Consider the following 16,220-nt stretch of genomic DNA (forward strand, 5'->3'; position numbering starts at 1 on the left):
GCTTAGATGTATTTGTATGCCATCAACAAACTGAATTTGAAGGGCAAAGTTTAATTTTTTCCAAAGCACCCAACAGGACATTGGTTTCACCCACTAGTCAGATGGTTCCCATATAGCCTGCAATTGTCAAAGGGATATGCAGTTCTGTATTTCTTCCTGTACAAATGTGATAGCTACAAATGAGAAGAAAAATGTCGCTCTTGATCTAAACCAAGACCGTTGCTGATTTCCATTCTTAGTGAATCAATACTAATCAAGCATAATTATCAACTCAGAACAGCTGCAAGCCATCAGGCGGGGCTTGATTCAATTGCACTTTCGTGATGACACTGTAAGTCAATACATTCTGCAGACATTCTTTATTAAAGAAAGAAAAATCTAAGTTTGGGACAGGAATGTCATAGGGAATACATTTACAAGACAGGGCTTTCCATATACACAACGGCACAGTATGGGACTAGTTAACCAATATAGGATATTTATCACTGTCAATTTCCGTTCAGCTACCATAAGTCTTTTCAAATGTGTTGCAGACAGAACAGGTTGTATTTCTTACGTTACTGTTCTCTGTTCTCTGTCTGAGACAGAGAGATAAATGTTGAACAGACATGAATGGAAACAGAGATTGGGGCACCTAAAACGTGCAGCAGGATTGCCATTTCCACCAGTTCCTCATCAATCAGCTGAATGCCACAGTAGTCCAGCAGACCAAGGGCCAAAGTAGATGTTACACTAAAGTGTCAAGAGAAACCATGTCAGGCTTTCTTTAAAACAGTATCATCATACTGGGGGGTTGTCAGTGGGCAGGGGTGCTGACTTGGGCCCCACACTGTGGGTACCCAGCACCCCACAGTCCTTCTGTGGACTGACAGATTTTCACTTAAATTAAAATATGCAGAAGATAGCTACATATATGTCCTGTGTAACATCTAGTTTGACCTGTGTTCCCAAAAGCGATTTACATCACTGCTAATGTATCTCACACACTGCAATTCTATATGTCTACCCAGAAGTAAGTACCATAAAATTCAATGAGGCTTACTCACAGGAAACTGGGTATAAAATTCCAGTTTCAATGTGTCAGGGAACTGCAACCCAGTTCTGGAGGATTGATTTCTGGAGCATCAGCATATGAACTGCACATAGTACCAATGTGCATAAAATATCATTATCTGTTTGCAGGTACAGGATTGAAGGAAAACACAAAACACAACATGGACAAAGTATAGACTGCAGTGTACCTGGGGCAGGAAACAGAAAATAAAGATTGCCCCGGGGGGGGCGGGGGGGGGGGAGAAAAGAATACATTTGGAGAATATGGTTGAAGTGATAAGGAACTCTCACTGGTGATATTGCTCACAATGCCTGTCTGCACAAACTCTAAATTTTATATTATATTAGAGAAATATAGGTAGAGAACAGCTTCCCACCTTGCTAACAAAAGGAATCACATATGAGCCATGAAATATCTTCACCTTGGAGCATCATAGCCAAGGACTTCTGTACAATGAACAATCAATATCACCTTGTGCTTCTTGGATTCTATTCTTATTCTGAGGGTGAGCAGATGATCTTTAGCATGCAGTAATGGGAGCTGGGTGATGTTATTTCAACATTTACCAATCACAGAATTCCAGGGAGAATAATTATATGAAATAGACCTTAGTTTGCCCATCAGTAATTTGCTGAGTTTGCCATCTCAGCAATATTTGAATATGTCACATTCCTTTTGTATTGCAGTCAACCTGACAACCATGTGGAAGCAAATGTCAGAAACTCCAAGAAAATGAAGGCATTCATTGGCCTCATTAGCTGCAGAAATATAATGAAATAAGCCCTACATAAAAGCAAACAAATAGGAACAAAATGAATAGTGACATCGACAAGCAAAGTCAGAGTATGAAAGAAGACCAAGCCTGAAATGCCAATTAGAATACAATTACCGTAACACCTAATGTCAAGACACAGAAGCCATATTTATACAACACGGGTCTTGTGTTCAAATGTTCATAGGAGCAGGATTACACCCACTGCTCCCTTTTCCACATGTTCATTGTAATCCATAGCCTATCAGAATTTATGATGGATGCATGGAGGTTAGTCTGGGCCAATGGGCACAATCCCAATTCCTTCATGTGTCTTCATACAGCATGCATATGATGCCCAAACAGGTCATGGGTAAATCCAGTAAGTGACACTTCCCCACAGTGTGTATATAATCACTTTGTAGGTAATGAGGATTGCCCTTCCCAGTTGGTAGGACTATACATACAACCAGTTTACCAATTGGTGACAAGCGAACTATGGCAAAATGGATCAGAGCAGTACCACATCCTTTGTGCTGCAAAATATTATTGCCCCTCTTCCATCAGCTGAGCTGCTGAGATGTGCAGAAAGGCATATCCCACTGACTGTAGTGACTAGGCAAATTATATTTGTTGTTGTTTAGTCATGTCCGACTCTTCGTGACCCCATGGACCAGAGCATGCCAGGCAGTCCTGTCTTCCACTGCCTCCTGCAGTTTGGTCAAACTCATGCTGGTAGCTTCGAGAACACTGTCCATCCATCTCGTCCTCTGTCATCCCCTTCTCCTTGTGCCCTCCATCTTTCCCAACATCAGGGTCTTTTCCAGGGAGTCTTCTCTTCTCATGAGGTGGCCAAAGTATTGGAGCCTCAGCTTCAGGATCTGTCCTTCCAGTGAGCAGTCAGGGCTGATTTCCTTCAGAATGGAGAGGTCTGGTCTAAAAATAGCCCAGAAATGGCTTTTGGGGGACGATTTTGGGAAAATTAAAAAAACCAACTCAACTTTTTTTCACTGTTTGAAATATGGTACCCCCTAACAAACTGTTGAAATTCTGGCTTCTGCACTGAAGAATTAGAAAAATCCTTACAGACTTATTTGATTGTGATGAGTCCGTATCTGGACCACACCTTTTTTGCTCGTACCAAATACTTCCAGCCACATATATTTGTTGGCATCTCCATTACGACCAAGCTTCTTCAGGGTTAGCATCCATCAGGTTCAGTTTGGTTAACACATCAGCAATTTTTTGTGACTGGTGTACTAAAATATTACCATCTTGGTCTCTCTCTATTTCCAGATATAGGTAGTTGGTTACCTCACCAAGAACCTTCATGTCAAAGTGCTCTTTCAGTAGAGCTAGGGCGCTATTGTACATCTTGACATCCTTCCAAAAGAAAAGAATATCATCAACATAAAATAAGCAATACAGCTTCTTTTGCCCTTCCTCTTTGACAAATACACATGGATCAGTTTTACCTTGCTGAAAACCTAGAGAAAACAACACTTCAGTGAGTTTAGACTGCCAGCATCGTGCACTTTGTTTGAGACTGTATAGGACTTCTTCAGAGAACAAACAAATCCTGTTTTACCTGTACGCCATCAGGTGGAAGCATATAAAGTGATTCACCTAAGGTTCCGTACAAAAATGCTGTATTCACATCGTGATGAGAAACGTGTAGATTCTCTTCTGCAGCAAGTTTGAGCATAAGCCTAATGCTCTCATATCTCATGGTGGGTGAGTAGGTCTCATGATAGTCTTCTCTTGGTATCTGTGAGAAACCTCTGGCTACCAATCTGGCTTTGTGTCTGACTATCTTGCCATTTTGGTCTGTCTTTGCTTTGACGACCCATTTGCTGTCAAGCAGTTTCATCCCTGGAACTGTTCGAACTAACTCCCATGTTTTGTTCCTCTCTAAGGTATCAAGCTCAGCCTTCATGGCAGTTAACCATGGCACAGCATCCTTCGAATCCAAAGCCTGGATCTCTTGGAAGCTTGAAGGTTCAAATACCTTCTTGGAGGTTTAACAACAGTTACAGCTTTTGCTGCTTTAGCAAATTCATCAGCAAATCTCTTTGGAGGTCTATCTTTTGTGGCTCTTTCAGACCTGAGAATTAGACGTAAGTCTTCAACGCTCTCCTCTTCTTTCTTAGGAGAAAAGTGGCCTATGGTGAACAGTGGTTCCTCCAATTCTCGATCAGAGCCTTCAGAGGGTCGCAAAGAGGCCTTAGCACTCTTGAAATCCTCTGAACCATCCGAGTCAGTTTCAGAATCAGAACCTTCATCAGTGGGTGTGGGGTTTTGCTGTTGTTTATCCTCAGTCTCTTCACTGTCATGAGGATAACATTGGAAAATTCCCACATTCTCCCCCCATTTGGCATTGTACTCAACTTCTAGTGAGCCTATCTGGGTTAGAGTCAGTCATCATTACTCTGTAAGAACCTTTCTGATATCCTAGAAAGATAGCATGCAAACCACGTTTGCCTAACTTGGAGATTTGTGGTGTGTAAACCCACATGTCAGAACCAAAAATTATCAAGTGCTTGATGTATGGTTTCTTGCTAAACATCTTTTCATAGGGGGTACAACCAATCGGTGATGATAATCTGTGATTATAAGTATAAACAAAACAGCCAAGCGCTTCTGCCCAATAACTCTCTGGAAGATTGGCATCATGCAGCAAGGTTTTCAAGCCTTGAAGCTAAGTTTGGTTTGCCCTTTCACAAAGTCCATTCATCCAAGGAGACCGTGGACTTGAAAGGTGTTGCAAGTAAGGTCTCTGGTATTAGTTGTCTAATATTTATAATGTCCCTCTCATTGTTGTTGTTGTTGTTGTTTAGTCATTTAGTCGTGTCCGACTCTTCGTGACCCCATGGACCAGAGCACGCCAGACACTCCTGTCTTCCAATGCCTCCCGCAGTTTGGTCAAACTCATGCTGGTAGCTCTGAGAACACTATCCAACCATCTCATCCTGTCATCCCCTTCTCCTTGTGCTCCTTGTGATCTTTCCCAACATCAGGGTCTTTTCCAGGGAGTCTTCTCTTCTCATGAGGTGGCCAAAGTATTGGAGCCTCAGCTTCAGGATCTGTCCTTCCAGTGAGCACTCAGGGCTGATTTCCTTAAGAATGGATACGTTTGATCTTCTTGCAGTCCATGGGACTCTCAAGAGTCTCCTCCAGCACCATAGTTCAAAAGCATCAATTCTTCAGCGATCAGCCTTCTTTATGGTCCAGCTCTCACTTCCATACTCAGCAGATATTTCCCATGAATACTTCAGTTTAAAAGTATATCCATATTACTTGGCAACATACATGTTTCTATCAAATTTGAAACATTTCTGTCGCCGCCAACAAAAAAGGAAGCAATCTCTTGTTTTTATGAAATATTTAATGTACAGTTTAGCTCCCTGTTAACTTTTCTCTATTTATTAGTTTCTGTCTTACTGGCCCTTAGTCCCTGGGTCAGTTGTCTCTGCTGCATGGCCTTCCCTTTCCTTGTAGCAGTGGGTGGCACTGCTTTGCAGTGGTCTCTGGGTGGCCATCTCCGTAGAGCAGTGCTTGAAGGATCCAGCTTGGTTCTGTTAAGCCTTCAATGTGAGGTTCCACAGAGGTCAATCTTATCCCCCATGCTGCTAGACATCTGAAATATGAAAGGGCTGAGTTAGGGTGTGTTCCATCATCAAGCTGGTGACACACAGCTATCTTCCTCCTCTACATCTGCATTTGTGGCAGTGGATGGTCTGGATTGTGTCTGGCTGTGGTAATGGACTGGATGAGAGCCAACAAACTGAAGCTCAATCCAGATAAGACTGAGGTAGTGCTATGGGGCAATGCTAGATGGATGGGACTCAACATGTTCTGGACGGGCTTGCATTGCCCTCAAAGGAGCTGCCATGCAGCTTGGAGGTACTTCTGTATTCTTTACTGTCACTGTAGGTACAAGTAGGTTCACTGGCAGTTTCAACTGGTGCCTCAACTGCTACCCTATATAGACAGCTTGAGTTGCCGAACCTGTGGTAACCTCTAGGCTAGATTACTGCAATATGCTGTACATGGGGCTGCCTTTGAAGACAGGTCATACATTTAGTGCAGTGTAGACTGTGCAGAATTCAGAGGCCATATTATTGTCTAGGACCAGGAGGTCAGGTGATATTGCACTGTTTCTGACCTGACTGCACTGGCTACTAATTAATCTCTGGGCTCAATCCAGAGTACTGGCTTTGAACTTTAAAGCCTTTTATGGCTCAGGAGCATGAGATCTCAAGGACCACCTCTCTTTGAAAGCCCCCTTGCTGCTTTTGGAACTTCCAGTTTGGGGCACTTTAAAGAGCAGGACTGGGCTCTTTGCAAAAAGCTTTCAGACAGCTCCGTGCTGTGATTTGAAGTCCCAAGAATCGGGGCTTCAAAGCACAGCACATCTTACTAATGTCAGATGATTGACAGGTGGGCTACCCCACCCAACTGTCAAATTTGTCGCAACAGGAGGGGGAAGGAGATAATGATCGATCCCAACCTTCAGAAAAGCTTCCCTACCCTTGCCTTAGTGTTATGAAGCACAGCTGTTATCTTGCAAACCACACTGCCGGTGATGGAGTTGTTTTTCTTGCCATCTCTTTCACTATTTTATTACCTTTATGGATTTCAATGAATACCATTTATTCTTTTTGACAATTTCCATCCATGAACCGCTAAACTAAACAGCTGTTTGAATACACTCCACATATATCATTTAAGAAATGTCACAACAGTACTCAAGAATTTGAAATGCCTTGTTGTCATCTATTCTGCCTCACTGACAGGCAGAAGCCAAAATTCAATCAGAATGCTGTTGTTTTCACAAGATATAAATGTTAAAGTCACTTTGATGTTCTTGATACCAGCATTTGTTTAAAAAATGGTGATCTAGTGCCTATTCTGCAACCCACCATAAAATCCATGAATTCACTTACAACTCATGCACTGAGCAGTGTGGGCTGTCAGGCCTGGAGTCCAATGCAGAGTCAGTTGGCAGTGAAGTTAACTCTTTCTTCAAGGATGCAACATACAACTCAGCAACAATTCCCAGCAGGTCTTGCCCCTATAGAGCGGTTGCCTGGATTGAAGGTCCTTGCCTTCCACCCATCCTAAGGCTCCCTCTCCCGGATGTTTCCCAAGCAGTCTCAAACTGTGTCTGCCCACCTCTGACCTCTGTTCTGCCCTTCTCATTCTCCTGCACATTCTTGGAGACCAGGGGGAGGGGAGCTTGTCACAGGAGGAGATGGAGAGTCCCGGGATTCTTTAGCAGCCCCTTGACCCCACTCCTTTGCTTCAGCTTCAGAGTCTGAACTGTTCCCTTTCACAGGTTCCTCTGGCTCACAAAACTCTGTCGCCCCTTCAGTTTCCAGCCCCTCCTCCCCCTCTAACCTCTTCAGTGTCCCACCACCAATCCCTGCCTTCTGATCCTTCCTCCTCTGGGATTTCCCTTGGGGGTTCCCCGGCTGACACCTTTCACTACTCCTCACCATCTAGCCAGTCCCTAACATGGGCTCACAAAGTGGGTTGCTAGTGTCCGTTGCCGAGTATTTATGTGCAGAGCAAGGAGGATCTGGTATTTTCTGCATGGTGCAAAAGTGCACATGCTGTATGGGTTGCAGACATCAAGGTGGTATCATCATGAGATTGCAAGTGATTTTGAACAAAATATTAGGGAGGGGGTGGAAATGGGAGAACGATGGCATTATGAGAATGCACAAGGTGAGTTCCCATGGTGATTCACTGGAGGCCACCAATGGTTCCTTGTAAGTGCTGCTGGATGGGCAAGAAACACAGCAAAGTGTCAGAGGTACAAAGACTGTTAGCTCAGCATTGTGGTCTTGCAGTGGCTGGTGGCACCCAGATGTGGGCCATGATGTAGCTTAAATGGAGCGGAGTTAGAGGCTGGGGTTTCCTTAGGAACCCCCTAACCATCATAATTCAAGCACTTTTAAACCCCTTGATGGATATTATTTTTTCCAGAAATAGGGAGGGTTAAAAAGAAAAAGAAATAAATTGGGAGGGAGTTAACACTCTTGTTCCCTGAGCTCTGATAGAATTGCTGATCCACAATAGAGGAATGATCACCTCTGTAATAAAAGTATTTAGATTCAGAAGATTGCCCAAGGTTGGGGAATACCTGAAAACCCCAAAGTTTCCTAGTGAGCGGGCTGAAACAGCACATCCCAGTGTGCTATTTTTGTGAAAAATGTCACTCTCCTCCCTATAACCTTGACTGAAGCTTAAAATGAGTTGCAGCTTAATGGTGGAAGAGAAAGTATGGCTATAGAAAAGGAATCATGCTATATGAGTAAGAAAAAGAAACTAGACTCAGGGCAGCTTTGGTTTCCACTAGCCCTTGACATCATATTTTACAATGACTACAGGAGCTATAAAGATTTCCAGGAAGGCCTCCCATCAATAGTCATCCTACTATTCACTGTGATTATCCAGCTGTAAAAATCACATCACCAGCAGATATTGTACCTAAGTCCAGGGAATACAATATAACACCTCAAGTTTCCAGAATCCCATAAATCTTGGTGGCCTCCACTGGCTGCAAGTGCAATGATGGTGAAAGATCATTCCTTTGCACCACTGTGTCCCCAACCATTACCAGTAACACAATAGAGCACATTTGCCACTCAAGATATCTGCCAAAATGCAGATCCAAAGAGAGAGAATTTTGAAGCTATGAAATAAGCAAAACATAGCTTTGGGGGGGGGCAGGGAAACAACTTATAAACTTATAATAATGGGAATGATAAATGTGATTGATCTTTCAGAAATAGCCATTTGTCTGGTGGGCAGGAATTGAAAGAGCAACCTCTGGGGAACTGGTGGGACGCAGAATGAAAATGTGCAATCAGTTTACAATGCTGTGCCCACAGCTGATGCCATAGAAAGGCCTGTGTGGATCTGGCCTTTTCGGGGATTTCCAGACCCCACCTTGAATTTGTAGCTTTCATTTAAAGAAAATGACATCTCTAGCCCTTTAATTTTTGAGAAATCTGAAAGCCATTATGGCTGTCTACTCTATCCAATTAGTTGGTAAGAATAAATTGGGTCCTCCTGGTTTCCTAAGTTGCAACCAGTGAGTACAAAAGGCATTGGAATGACTGATATGCGGTGCCACGGTTTCACAGGGACAGGAGCCATTTCCAGAGAAGGGCATAGCTGCCAGTTGTGTCAGGAAATGCACAAAACAATCTCTCCATTTCTCTTGGCGAGCCCTTTGTCCAGAGAGAGAGAGACTGGCCTGTGAGCCTCTCCTTCACAATGGCAACCATCATCTTTAAGGAGGGCAATCTAGAACACAGTCAGCATCCTTTCCTGTCAAGGCTGAGCTAGAGCAGTTGAGCCAGAGACACAAGAGACGAAGACCAGGAAGTCAGGGTTAAGGAAACAAGCCAGAAGGAGGCAGGGCAAGAAACTCAAAGAGCTGTCAAGACTGTTGGTTCTCAGGGCATCTCAGACCAAGTGGGAAGTCCTCTTCTTGCCTTGTCTTGGTGAGTGGAGCAATTTCACAGCTGATGTTCCAAGCTGCAGACATGAGCCAGCAGCCCATAGACATGCTGTTCTAGACACTTCTCCTCTTTTAGAAAGTGCTTGCTTCCTTTCCACTAAATGGCAACCCCACCTGAAACCGCTGCAGCTGAGGGCCTGTATTTGCATTCTCCCCTCATTGCACCAGGGATGCAGTCCTTGGTGCAGCCTTTGGTTGTTCATAGCTTTGGGATAAGCCACACATCTGCAGCAATGTCTTCCTCTCCTAGGCCTGTTTCAGTACCTAGCATATCCACCCATGGGGCACCCTGGTTAGCAGTTTTAGACTAGGAAGCGATAGAACTTTCAGAGTCTCAGTTGCTCTAGAATAATGGACCACTATGCTGCTTTGGGGGTTAGTGTGAAATGCCAGCTTACACCATCTAAGAAGCTAGCCCAATATCTGAAAGGAGAAGAAAATGATACTTTGCATTCCTCCACAGAAAATTAAGGATCACTTTCAAAAAGTAATAAATGTGAAATTCAATTTCCAGAACTTAATCCCATCAGAGATTTTCATAACACTATCTTTAGCAACCAAGGCAGCACATAGGGAAAACTGTATTGTAAAACTTTGCTGAAATGAGTGAGGACAAAGTTTTGGGAACAAATATTTTCCAGCAAAATCTGGTCATTATCATAGCTTTAATTTCAGAAACGTAATTTTGATTTTCAAATGATCATATGCATTCCAGAGATCTATTCTAATTTTGCAGCCTAGTAGGAAAAAGAGACCATTATCTTGATCCCAGGAGTTTGCTGATACAAGTAGACATTTGCTATGGCGATTGTAAAGAATCACACATCAATCATATATACCAACCCTCTTTTCACTGCCACACCAATTACTTATTTGTAAAAGTGATCCTGCAAAGTGATCTTAGGATGAGTCAAGATGACAAAAATACACAATAAGATACACCTTAAGGTAACGTTACCAGATTCCCCCCCCCCCCCAATGAATCCGGGGACACTTTTCAACTTCAATGGATTTTGTCAGAAGACTGATTTGTAAATCTGGGGACTGTCCCCAGCAAGACAATATATGATTCACTCCAAATATTCCTTTCTAAGACAAACTAGAAGGCTACAGATGGAAGAAGAGGAAGTTTTCAGCAGGCCCTGGAAACTAATTAATGTCAGCTCTAGCCATACCTCGCGGCGGAGGAGATATTCCAGAACTACCACTGAAAAGGCCCTATCCAAACCCCAGCTCCACACAATTAACTTGGCAATGGGATTACAACAAGGTCCACCCAGGCTGATCTTGAATAACAGGCAGGACAATACAAAAGGAGGTGTTTCTTCAGATAACTGGGTCCGAAGTCATTTAGGGCTTTTCACGCAAACACTAAAACAGAGAACTGGAATCTACACCGCCATGCAAACAGACCGTTTTCTATTAAACCTTCCAAAATATTGTAAAATTATCCATCAGTCAGCAGACAGTGTCTTCCTATTTCTTCATGTTACCAGCACAAATTTTCCTGCATAGAAGGCCATTTTTCTTTGGAGTTTAAATTGTCGCAAACTATTAAAAAAAAAAACCCTGAACAGTGAAAGCCTCTATTAAAGTATTAAATATAATAGCGATTGGAATTAAACACTCTTCTCATGAAAGCTTTAGAATTTTTATGACAGCCCATAAGCAATATCCAAGCTATTATGGAGTTGGAGGTATTCCTATTAGAATTATGATGCTGCAGAATTTACAGTCCTGCATTTTAAAGGTCAGGGAGCCTCAGTTGGTTTAAAATTCACATGACATTTTGATTTGAATGAAACCATGGACCCAGCATCTAAGAACCCTTCTCTAAGTCAGAGTTAGGCAACTTATTTTATTTTCAAGTGCTTATTTTTGGCTGCATGCCAAGAAGAGGTAGATAATCTAAAATTATATAACCATATTGCCTGCTTCTTGGGAGAAAAGTGATGACAAACCTAGATAGCATCTTAAAAAGTAGAGACATCACCTTGCCAACCATATAGTTAAAGCTATGGTGTTCCCAGTAGTGATGTATGGAAGTGAAAGCTGGACCATAAAGAAGGCTGATCGTCGAAGAATTGATGCTTTTGAATTCTGGTGCTGGAGGAGACTCTTGAGAGTCCCATGGACTTCAAGAAGATCAAACCGATCCATTCTGAGGGAAATCAGCCCTGAGTGCTCACTGGAAGGACAGATCCTGAAGCTGAGGCCACCTCATAAGAAGAGAAGATGGTTGGACAGTGTTCTCGAAGCTACCAGCATGAGTTTGACCAAACTGCAGGAGGCAGTGGAAGACAGGAGTGCCTGGCGTGCTCTGGTCCAGCGGGTCACGAAGAGGCGGACACGACTAAATGACTAAACAACAACAATTGTATAACCATCTAAAATTATTTTCATTTGTTCAACGCCTTATACTAGGGTCGCTAGCAGTGCACTTGAGCACACATCTACCCACACAAACTTTCCCTGATGCCCAAGGGTCACCTCTCCCTCCCCCTGGTGAAATTAGACTTGAAAGAAGCATTCTGTTGTCAGCAATAGTATAAGCTGTAGTCTGTGCTCGAGTGTGATTTCTGTGTGGTGCCCATAACAGCTTCTCTGATTTGCAAATGTGCCTTATGCACACACAAAAATAGTGGTGTTGGAGGATGAGTGTTGAGACCCCTGGGCTCTCACTTGTGGGGTGCCTCAGGGTTCTGTCCTCTCCCCCATGCTTTTCAACATTTACATGCAGCCACTGGGAGAGATCATCAGGAGGTTTGGGCTGGGTGTTCATCAGTATGCGGATGATACCCAGCTCTACCCCTCTTTCAAATCAGAACCAGTGAAGGCGGTGAAGGTCCTGTGTGAGTGTCTGGAGGTGGTTGGAGTATGGATGACGGCTAACAGATTGAGATTGAATCCTGACAAGACAGAAGTACTGTTTTTGGCGGACAGGAGGCGGGCAGGTGTGGAGGATTCCCTGGTCCTGAATGGGGTAACTGTGCCCCTGAAGGACCAGGTGCGTTGCCTGGGAGTCATTTTGGACTCACAGCTGTCCATGGAGGCACAGGTCAAATCCGTGTCCAGGGCAGCTGTTTACCAGCTCCATCTGGTACGTAGGCTGAGACCCTACCTGCCTGCGGACTGCCTCGCCAGAGTGGTGCATGTTCTGGTTATCTCCCGCTTGGACTACTGCAATGCGCTCTATGTGGGGCTACCTTTGAAGGTGACCCGGAAACTACAACTAATCCAGAACACGGCAGCTAGATTGGTGACTGGGGGCGGCCGCCGAGACCATATAACACCGGTCTTGAAAGACCTACATTGGCTCCAAGTACGTTTCCAAGCACAATTCAAAGTGTTGGTGCTGATCTTTAAAGCCCTAAATGGCCTCAAAGGCCCAGTATATCTGAAGGAGCGTCTCCACCCCCATCGTTCTGTCCGGACACTAAGGTCCAGCGCCGAGGGCCTTCTGGCGGTTCCCTCCCTGCGAGAAGCCAAGTTACAGGGAACCAGGCAGAGGGCCTTCTCGGTAGTGGCGCCCTCCCTGTGGAACGCCCTCCCACCAGATGTCAAAGAGAACAACAGCTACCAGACTTTTAGAAGACATCTGAAGGCAGCCCTGTTCAGGGAAGCTTTTAATGTTTGGTGTATTACAGTATTTTAATATTTTTTTGGAAGCCGCCCAGAGTGGCTGGGGAAGCCCAGCCAGATGGGCGGGGTATAAATAATAAATGATGATGATGATGATGATGATGATGATGATGATGTCTCGACACAGCTTACAGTTGAGAATACAGTGCAGGAACAACATAAAAAAGTAAAACTAAAAATAATAATTTAATGCTCATCACCAAAAATCAAAACAAATCCCTATCCTAAAGGAATCCCGATAATCGGAGGCACTGTTCCTCTAAATACCAAGTGACAAAAAGAAGGAGATGCAATCTCCTTGAATTTTGGTTGTGACTTCAAGGACACAGCCTCTTTTTCAGGGGTAACATTTCTGTCCAGGTGGATTTTTTATATTTGTCAAAATGTCTCTGGCTCTACTTTCTGGATGAGACCTAGACATAACTGGTGGCTGAAGACTTGCTTTCCTCTTCTCCTGCCCCCCTCAGCAATATATCACAGCTTCTATGGCCTACATATAGTAGGGGTATTTCAAATGAGAGTCGTCATAGCATCCTATTTTATGCTCTTCACAATATGGCAAGCCTATGTGACATTTCAATGGTATGCATTTGGCCACTGTGTGAAATAGAAGGGGCCTTTGGTCTGATCCAGGAGGCCTCTTCCAGTGTTTTGCATTAGCATTTAAGTTGCATCTTCCAAATATGTTCATAGTTTCCTTAGTATACAGTGGTACCTTAGTTCATGGACAACTTACAACCCGAACGTCGCAAACCTGGAAGTGAACGTTCTGGTTTTCGAATTTTTTCTGGAGGTCAAACATGACTTGAGCTTCTGTTTTTAGTGTTGTGCTTCTGTTTTTAGAAAGATCGCGCTGATTGGGGCAGTGGGGAGAAGCGTCCCGGCAGCACTCTGAAGCCCAGCTGCTTTGACTTGAGAGAGAGAGAGAAAGATTGAAAGATCGCACTGACTGGGGTGGTGGGGAGAAGTGTTTTAGGGGTAGTTTTTCAACAGCCTGCACCAGATTAATCCATTTTGCATTACTTTCTATGGGAAAGTGCACCTTGGTTTTGGAATGTTTTGGTTTTGGAACGGACTTCCGGAACAGATTAAGTTTGAGAACCAAGGTACCACTGTATATGTAAAAAAAAATAAGTGTCAGTAACTATACCCAGATTTGTATACAGTGGTACCTCGGGTTACAGACGCTTCAGGTTACAGACTCTGCTAATGCAGAAATAGTACCTTGGGTTAAGAACTTTGCTTCAGGATGAGAACAGAAATCATGCGGCAGCGGCGCAACAGCAGCGGGAGGTCCCATTAGCTTCAGGTTAAGAACAGTTTCAGGTTAAAAACGGACATCCAGAATGAATTAAGTTCTTAACCTGAGGTACCACTGTACTCAGTTTTATCCATTTGCCTAAGGCATGATCAAATGCTTTTCTTGTGGGAGTTTTTACTAATATTTCATTGTGAGAAGACAGTTGGGCATTTTCCCTAAACCATTCCATTTCCTCAGATATTATGTATTGGTAGCAAGGGATGAGAAAAGAGTATGGGAATGTTAAGTAATTAACATTTGTTAATCTTAACACTTATGCCATTATTGGACTTCTGGGATGCTATCTGCCAAATGTCTTTATAAACCTGCTAAACAGGACAAATTTACTCTTTCGTAGCAATACAATTCTTAGTTTAACCTGGCACTGAAATACTGTTTTGCTTAGATCCTAAGATAAGTTAGCAGAAGTCCATAGGAGGAACATTTCCTGTTCCTCCTCCACAGTACGGCCGCTTGCACCTCACAAAAAGCCTCTTCATGAATGCAGGATGGGGTAGCCTTATAGACTTTCTTAAACAGGGGCTTGTGTGAGTATTGGAACAAAAGCTAGACACACAGAGAGATGAGGGTAGATGTTTTGATTGATCTTGTGGCCCTAAAATGCTGATTCTCCATTATTCACTGCAAAATCTGTCAGTGATTAAATATATTAGAGATTGGCATACTATGAATAATACCAGATTAGCCTTCGATCAAAAATGTCAGAGTAAACATCCCTGGGCCACCAAAATATTATCCATCACTTTCAAAAAGAGTAGACTTCAAATCTTCTCATTTTTAACATTACTCACCCTAACATGCTGTCTATCACACCTTTTTCAGACTTCTTTGGACACCACTAGCGGTTGGCAGGCAGGTGTTTTGGGCCTGATAGTTTTTAATCTCCCTTTGTTATTTGGGATGTTCTGGCTCAAAGGTGCAGCTAGGTATGGGTCTTGGGGCCAAACTCCAGAGCCCCACAGCCGACGGGCCCCTAAAATGACTACCTAGAGAGGGCAGATTACCAGTGCAGTCCCAAAAACAGGCCCAGAGATAGCATCCTTCTTTCCTTTCTTTTAAATATAATCAGGAGACAAATGGCTGTCTGTATACATAGTTACAGGTGCTTTTTAAATCAGGGTGGCAAACTTTCTTTGGGGTTTTTTCTGCTCTAGACCCAATGTTAGTCCCTGGTTTATAAGGTTAGGAATAGAATGGAATTTAATTTAAAAAAAAAAAAAATCCAAAAAGATTCACCTGATATGTTCATATTCTGTATTTTTCCCCTAGTCTAATATTACGATTCTTATGCAGGCTCAGTGATGAATTTGAACAGGGGTGCAGCTAGATACTCAACTCAGGGCCAGCCCACCGATGAGGTAGAATCTCAAGGGGTGGCACCCGCCTACCCCACCACCACTGCAGAAGTAAAGAGAAGCAACTCTGGCTTCCAGGTTCCTGCAAGATCTTGCAGACTTCTCATGAGATCTCACCAGAACCCAGAAAGCGCAGTCACATGAGCCCAGTAAGGGAGGCACCTTCCCATTTCACCTCAGGCAGAGAAATGGGATGAGTTACCCCTGCCTCAGTTAATGGTCTTATAGTGCCCCCTTCTCCCTCTCTGTGCTACCATTCCAAGTTTTACCATTGCTACTGAATCCCAGATGAAGTGCACATATATCTTTATTTCCATGTGCTGCATACATACATACATACATACATACATACAGGCACCTTGATTTGCTATGCTTATGCTTTGGTTCTATTTGTTTGTTGGGATCTGATGGTTCATGAGCACAAAAGGAAGTGCTTACACTAAGGTTACAAGATTTTTTTCAATGAATCCGGGGACACTTCAGCTTCAGTAGGAATGATTGGATTTTGTCAGGGGACTGATTTGTAAATCCACGGACTGTCCCCGGGAAACAGGGACGTCTTG

General features: G+C 43.5%; 1 long non-coding RNA gene across 1 annotated transcript in view; it reads right to left on the reverse strand.

The window, feature by feature from the left end:
- Nucleotides 1-13,804, reverse strand: part of LOC307220361 — a 108,552-nt gene extending 94,748 nt beyond the window's left edge. Inside the window, exons 1-2 of the long non-coding RNA XR_013840851.1 lie at nt 13,736-13,804; nt 5,247-5,442 (exon numbers count right to left, since the gene is read on the reverse strand). This is a non-coding gene — a long non-coding RNA (uncharacterized lncRNA). The remainder of the gene's footprint in view (nt 1-5,246; nt 5,443-13,735) is intronic.
- Between the last annotated feature and the right edge of the window lie 2,416 nt (nt 13,805-16,220).

Source organism: Podarcis cretensis, assembly GCF_951804945.1.
Source record: "Podarcis cretensis genome assembly, chromosome: 1".
Lineage (NCBI taxonomy): Eukaryota > Metazoa > Chordata > Lepidosauria > Squamata > Lacertidae > Podarcis > Podarcis cretensis.